The following is an 8,117-nucleotide window of genomic DNA, read 5'->3' on the forward strand; positions in this document are numbered from 1 at the left end:
TGCTAACTACACAATATTAATGAGAGATATTGAAGTAAACACCAAACAAATGATAAGATGTTTCATGCTTATGATTGAAAGAATCAAAATTGTTAAAATGTCCACACTACTAAAAGCAATCTATAGATTAAATGCAATCCCTGTCAAAATTCCCACGGCATTATTCATAAAAATAGAACAAATAATTACAAAATTTTATGGAACCACAAAATACTCTACATAGCTAAAACAATCTTGAGAAAGAAGAACAAAGCAGGAGGCACTGTGCTCCCTGATTTAAAACTATATTGCAAAGCTATAGTAATTAAAACAGTGTGGTTTTGGCATAAAAACAGATACAGAGCTCAATGGAGTAAAATAAAGAGCTCAGAAATAAAGCCACACGGATATGGACAATTAATTTATGACAGAAGAGCCAAGAATATTCAATGGGGAAAAGACAATCTCTTCAATAAATGGTTCTGGGAAAACTGGAGAGCAATAGGTCAAAAAATGAAACTTGACTACTACCTTACACCATGTACAAAAATTAACACAAAATATTTTAAGAACTTAAACATAAGACCTGAAACCATCAAACTTCTAGAAGGAAACATAGACAGTAAACTCCTTGATATCTTAGCAATGATTTTTTGAATCTTACACAAAAAAATCAAAAACAACAAAAGCAAAAATAAATGAGTGGAACTACATCAACATAAAAATCTCTGCACAGTGAAGGAAGCCATCAACAAAGTATAAACGCAACCTACTGCATGAAAGAAAGCATTTTCATAACATATATATGCTAAGGGGCTAATATCCAAAATACATCAAGAACTTACATAGCTCAAGAGCAAAAAAACAAACAATGCGGATGTTTTTTGAAAGAAGACATACAGATGGCAACAAGTACATGAAAAGATGCTCAGCATCATTAATCATCAGGGAAATGCAGATCAAAACCACAATGAGATACCACCTTACACCTGTTAGAATGTCTATTATCAAAAATATAAGAAATAACAATTGTTGGTGAGGATGTGAAGACAAGAAAAGCCGTGTGCATTGCTGGTTAGAATGTATATTGGTGCAGCCACTTGGGAAAACAGTATGAAGCTTCCTCTGAAACTTAAAAATAGAACTGCAATATGATCTAACAATTTCACTTTTGGGTATTTATCTGAAGAACATGAAAACACCACTCACAGAGATATCTGCACCCCATGTTTGTTGCAGTGTTACTTACAATAGCAATGATATAGACAACCTAAGTGTCCATGAACAGATGAATGGTAAAGAAATTTTAATATATATATATATATATATTATATCACAAAATTATATAAATTTTTAAATTAAGATAAATTATATATAATATAGATAAAATTGTGATATATAAATATTATATTATGTATTATATATCACAATATGTGTAATTTATATACATTACATATAATTATTACAAAATTATATAATTTATGTATTATATATATATTATATTATATTATATTATATTTAATATATATATAAATATTGTTAAGCCATAAAAAAGAATGAAGTCTTGCTATTTGTGACAACATGGATGGGCCTCAGGGACATTATGCTAAGTGAAATAAGTCATACTGAGAAAGACAAATACTATAAGACCTCTCTTACATGTGGAATCTGAAAAAAAATCCTCTAAGATCAGAAATAAGATGATATCCACTGTCGCTTTCCACTATATGTGTGTGTGTATGCTATATATATATGTGTGTGTATATATATATATATATATCCAAAATAATGTATACACATTTTAAGAAAAGAAAAAAAACTGTGTTAAAATTACACTGATGGTAAACACTTTGAGCACCTCTTGTAATTGCAGAAGTCAAACTTGTATTCATTTTTTGTTACCAGTATATACTGAGTATTACAATTTTAATGCAGTGTTTTCCTTTCTTAAAATATGTATACATTTGTTTGGCATCCTCTGTATTTGAAGGAATCAGTTAAAGGCAATTACATAAGTCCATGTTCTGGATCTAGATAACCTGCATTCTCCCGGTAACACTTTACTTTTTCTGCAAATAGCTTCAAAAGTCATTGTGTCTTATATTCTGCTAAATATAGTAATGAGGGGGAAAATTCTGGTAGAGAATAATCAAAGTAACAGTGAATAGCTATTTCTTCAGAGGGGTTATGTTTCTAACATCCTCTAGGAATCGAATAAGGAGAATTAGACTCATTATAATAATCAAATAAATATTTTCACATTCCTCTCATTATGTACCATCAAACGTTTTATAATATTTTATAAAATTATTATTAATATGTATTATTAATATTTTAATACAATTAATATTCAGTTTTTAAAATTTCACCCTTTATAAAATTGCTTTAGATTGTAATTACATAGCTTGTGTAGAGTAATTAATTAATCAACTGCTTTTCAACCTATATCAGATTATTTGAGTTATAATCTCTGATAATGATTATTCTATTACCTACCATGAAAAACGTTTTCTCTAGACCTAATTTTACCTTTATTAAAAATTACTCTAACCTTTCATTATTGTATTTTAGTATACTGTAAAAACAAACAGAAGATAAGTTTTCATTATATTTTTTAGTAACAATGATAAAGCCTTTCTACTTTTTCAAATAACATCGTCAAAAAGCCCTATCCAGCATTTTTAATAGAGAAAAAGAACTACTATGATAGAATATGATATCATATCAAAACAGCTCCCAGAATTTTCTTCCGTTGTGTTTTGAGATACTGACCGTATTTACTCTTTCTGACCCCTGGTAAATTCTTTTAACCATAGATTTATTCATGCTCATCTAACAATATCTAAAGTCAAATTGAGTTCACAGGAGTCTTATCACACGGCTTGCATTCTTCTGGTGTTTCTATAGGCACATTTATAATAAATTAGAACAATAACATTAATAATAATACCAAGTAGCATTTTTGTGAGCCCACAATGTACCGGATGCTATGTTAAACATCTTACATTTCTCATTTTCTTATAATACCTTCTATGAAATACTGCCCATATAGCTGAGGGAAGTTCAAGAGCCTATGATCACATTGTTGATAGGTTGTATAAATAGAATTAGAACTCAGGAGTGACTCTGTGCTCAGTAATTACGCCAATTCTCTACAGCCAAAATGTGATCTAGGTGTCCAATGATTCATTTATCACATACTTAAATCTAATTCTTAATTGTGGTCCTTGAAATTTTCAATGAGATAATAATTCTTGTTTATTGAAAGGAAGCATTTAACGAAAAGAAACCTGTGTTTGCAAAACTCAGGTGTTAAGCACATAATAGTTATGACTCTATTGTTGATTTTTGTTTACAAATGACTTGTACTTTGTTGTTTATACATATCACAGACTAAAAATTTGCATCATTCATTGAGTTTATATAAATCACTAAGTTCATTCTCATAATTATAAAGTACAGATTTGATTGTTTTACTGTCATGATTAATCACACAATCACGTGGCATTTTTGAGTGCATGAAAATTATTCTAGTGCACAAATTATTCCCCCCCCTTTTTTTTGGTAACTTTCAAATCCCTGTTTATTGCTCATTGAATGCAGGGGCAGATGTCAGGATCTATCTTCTTTGCAAGCCGTGCTTACACTGAAGCAACCATATCTAAGAGAACTGCAACTGGCACTGATCTTGACACCACCTACTTTTGTGTGGGTGTCTTCCAGTTCAGGGAAGTGGAAATAATTGCCAATAATCAGGGAAACTGAACCACCCCAAGTTATGTTGCTTTTCCTGATACCGAACAATTGACGAAGCTGCTGCAAAGAATCAAGTTGCAATGAGCCTCATCTACACGGCTTTTGATGCTAAGTGCCTGATTGGACATAGATTCGGTGATGCTGTTGTTCAATCTGATACGAAGCACTGTCCCTTTATGGTGGTGAATGATGCTGGCAGGCCCAAGGTCTGAGTAGAATACAAGCAAGAAGAAACAAAAAGTTTCTACCCAGAAGAAGTATCATCTATGTTTTTGACAAAGATGAAGGAAATTGCAGAAGCCTACCTTGGGAAGACTGTTACCAATGCTGCTGTCACAGTACCTGCTTACTTCAGTGACTCTCAGCGTCAGGGTACCAAAGATGCTGGAACCATTTCTGGTCTCAATGTGCTTAGAATCAGTGAACCAAGTGCTTTTGCTCTTGCTTACGACTTAAACAAAAAGGTTGGAGCTGAAAGAAATGTGCCAATCTTTGACTTAGGAGATGCCATTTTTGATGTGTTGATTCTCACAGTTGAAGATGGAATTTTTGAGGTGAAATCTACAGCTAGAGACACCCATTTAGGTAGAGAAGATTTTGAGAACCAAATGGTCGAACAATTTATTGCAGAGTTCAAGTGCAAGCATAAGAAGAACATCAATGAGAGCCTGAAGACTGTCCATTCCCTCCGTACTGCTTGTGAACATGCTAAGCGTACTCTGTCTTCCAACACCCAGGCTAGTATTGAGATTGATTCGCTCTCTGCAGGAATAACTTTTATACCTCTATCACTCATGCCTAATTTGAAGAATTGAATGCTGACCTTTTCCGTGCACCCTGGACCCTGTAAAGAAAGCTCTTTGGGATGCCAAGCTCGACAAGACCTAGATCCATGATATTGTCCTGGTTGGTGGTCTAGCTGTATCCACAAGATGCAGAAACTCCTACAGGATTTCTTCGATGGAAAAGAGTTGAATAAGAGCATCGACCCTGATGAGGCTGTTCCTTATGGTGCAGATTCCCAGGTGGCCATCCACCTGGAGACAAATCTGAAAATGTTCAAGATTTGATGCTGTTGGATGTCACTCCTCTTTCCCTTGGCATTGAAACTGCTGGTGGAGTCATGGCTGTCATCATCAAGCGAAATACTACCACTCCTACCAAGCAGACACAGAGCTTTACTACCTACTCTGACCACCAGTCCGGTGCGCTCGTTCATGTTTATGAAGGTGAGCGGGTCACGACCAAGGATTACAACCTGCTTGGCAAGTTTGACTCCACAGGCACACCTCCTGCACCTGCTGGTGTTCCTCAGACTGAAGTCACTTTTGATATTGATGCCAGATAGCATCCTCGGTGTCTCTGATGTGGATAAGAGGACAGGAAAAGAGAACAAGATCACCACCACTGAAGGCAAGGGTTATCTGAGCAAGGAAGACATTGAGCGCATGGTCCAGGAAAATGAGAAGTACAAAGATGAAAATGAGAAGCAGTGCAACAAGGTGTCTTCCAAGCATTCACTTATGTCCTCTGCATTCAACATGATAGCAACTGTTAAAGATGAAAAACTCCAAGGTAAGATCAATGATGAAGACAACCAGAAGATTTTGACAAGTGCGATGAAATCATCAACTGGCTTGATAAGAATCAGACTGCAGAGAAGGAAGAATTTGAACATCAGCAGAAAGAGCTGGGAAAAGTCAAGCTGTACCAGAGTGAGGGAGGCATGCCAGGAGAGATGTCTGGAGCCTTCCCTGGTGGCGGGGACCATCCTTCTGGTAGTGCCTCTTCTGGGCTCACTATTGAAGAGGTTGATTAAGCCAAACTTGAGCATAGGTTTAGCATTGTTCCATACAAAATATGAACGGATTCAAATTTGTAGCAAATTTCATAACAGTTTTAAAGTTGAGCTGCTATAAAAAAATGTCATTCTTGATACTTGAATATGGAATATGTGCACAGGGAAAGGAAATAACGATGAACTTTGTAAGCACTGTATTGTAAAGTGGAAAATACACTATCTTAAATAAAACTATTTTAAATTGACACCATAAAAAAAGTATATATCCCTATTTATTGCACTAGTGTGGTGGTTAGTACCTGTCAGGAATTGGTGTCCGGATTTCATTTCCAGCATTTCTACAGCTGTGAGGATGCTTACAAAATGCAGACATGACTCAGAGCTCTCAGTGATTCCAACACATTCTACCATTTAAAAAAAAAAAAAAGGACTGGTTTATTCATTTCATTCCTGTCATGCCTAGTCACGTCCAAAAAATGAAGTCTTTTTTTGTTTTTTTCTGTTCTCTTTCTCAGTTCTGGACAAGAAACACTATTGGAGGAAAAATCATATAACTATACAGATCATTATGTCTATATTTGGATGAGATTTTCCGACTATGTGTTCCTCATCAGCTCTATTTCACATTTTTTAATGCCATCCTCACTTTCACTGGGTACTATGGAGACATCACATCCAATCATTAAACAACCTTACCTCAAATCCTCATTTTGTGGGAGAATATTTTCACTGCTTCCTTGAATTGACCCAATTCTAGCTCTTTGTGTGGGTACTGCTTCCTTGGGGCTGCTCATGTGGTGGCACCATGTACTAAAAGCTTTGATGCAAATAAGGTGTTCTCAGAGCACCTTGTTGCTGTTTCCACACTTTTGCTGTCTTAGTTACCAATCACCGCACTATTTAATTATCGCTATCTACCTCCTGATCTCTGTCCTACTTTTGGAGTATTTTAATATGAGGTTCATCATCTTTCTACACATAAATTCCAAGGAAATTAATGCTCATAGAAATGAACTTTATTCCACCTATCACTCATAATTTCTTAACATTCCCAATGTTAACTTCATTATCTTATTGGAACAGAATAAAAATGTGCCACACACTTTCCGTACAATTAAGACAAATGTAGACGCTGTTCTCCTCATAAAATGTCTTATAAAGAAAGCAATTAGAAAACCAAACAAATGGAGAAAGAAACTCAAATATCTGATTCGAACTGAGAAATAAGGAAAAGGAGATAGATTTTCAAAATGAATCTTCCTAGCAGTTACTGCAAATTGTTTTTCTTAATTTCAGGACTCCAAATCACAGTTTTTAATTCTCTAACATATTAACACTTTCCATTTTACTGACGCATAACCTTTGGCTGTATGAGCATCCTGTTATTAATTGAAATGCTCTGATTTTGAAATCCTACACTCTAATATTACACGCGACAATTAGCATTGTGTCCTCTTACTTGTTAACTCCCAGTTGATATTCCGTCTCTTTAGCTCATTTTAACCACTTGCTATTTGAGAGGTCTTCTGCTGCTTATTTAATCCTTTGTGCTTTGATTATTTCATTTGTGAAATGAGTTAATAATGGAACCAACTTAATGTGTTTGTTATAAAGAAGGATTCAGTAGGAACAGTTCTTGGCACACAGTGATCACTGGATAATTCTTAGTTATTCACCTTAATCATACTTTTCCTACCTCATTATTATATTCTATTATTATTGTATCTATTCTCCAAAGTAATCCTTTCCGCATTTCTCTTCCTTCCTTAATTAAGATTCTTTAATGTTTATATGCTCTCTTCCCTGTATATTCAACTGTTTAGTTCATTTTACTCTTTCATGTACCCTTAAAGCAAAACGTCAATAATAAAATAATTCCATAATCATGTTCTCTGTTTCTCTACATACACTTCTAAGTGCTTCTGAAAAAAATTACAAACAAAAACTGCTGGGGTCATTAGAAATTCACGGTTCCAATTGCTTCTCGGCTTTTTGGCTAAGATCAAGTGTAGAAATTCATGGTTCCAAATATCAGCTGCCAGTTCAATAATTTTTGGCAATTCTATTATAGCTCACTAGACAGCACCTTCATTATTACCTTTGATGACTATTAAAAAATTGTACTGTCTCCTCAAGTCCCCTTTACCACCTTTCCTTCCCGTTATCTAGAAATGATCTTGTTTATTACTGCACAATATAAAATAAAAGCAATTAGATGTCAACATCTTGAATTTACCAATATCTCTCATTTACAAATTCATCTATACTTGATCCCATGTGTATTTCCTATTTTCCCTGACACGGAGGAAAATGTGTCCCTCCCCTTACTGAAGTCAAGTCATTCACCTGGTTTATTTTATCCTGGCCTCCCTATCTCTTCTGAGAAGCTACTTTATCACCCATATTTTATTCTTTACCTCAAAATAGACTTCATGGTGTTCCATTAAGACAAAAAAAAAAAAAAAGAAAAGAAAACAAAAAGAGAAAAACTATTTCTCCTTCAAACTCTTACTCCTTCCTGCTACAGCCAAACTCTCAGCAAATGAAGTCTGTTTTTATTGTCTTCATTTTCTCAAGATCT

At 34.5% G+C, this 8,117-nt stretch overlaps 1 pseudogene across 1 annotated transcript; it reads left to right on the plus strand.

The window, feature by feature from the left end:
- The first annotated feature begins 3,588 nt into the window (after positions 1-3,588).
- Positions 3,589-5,554, plus strand: LOC308494260 (heat shock cognate 71 kDa protein-like; annotated as a pseudogene). Its single transcript has one exon. The product of its transcript is annotated as a heat shock cognate 71 kDa protein-like (transcript).
- Positions 5,555-8,117: the final 2,563 nt, after the last annotated feature.

Source organism: Rhinolophus hipposideros (assembly GCF_964194185.1).
Source record: "Rhinolophus hipposideros genome assembly, chromosome: 3".
Lineage (NCBI taxonomy): Eukaryota > Metazoa > Chordata > Mammalia > Chiroptera > Rhinolophidae > Rhinolophus > Rhinolophus hipposideros.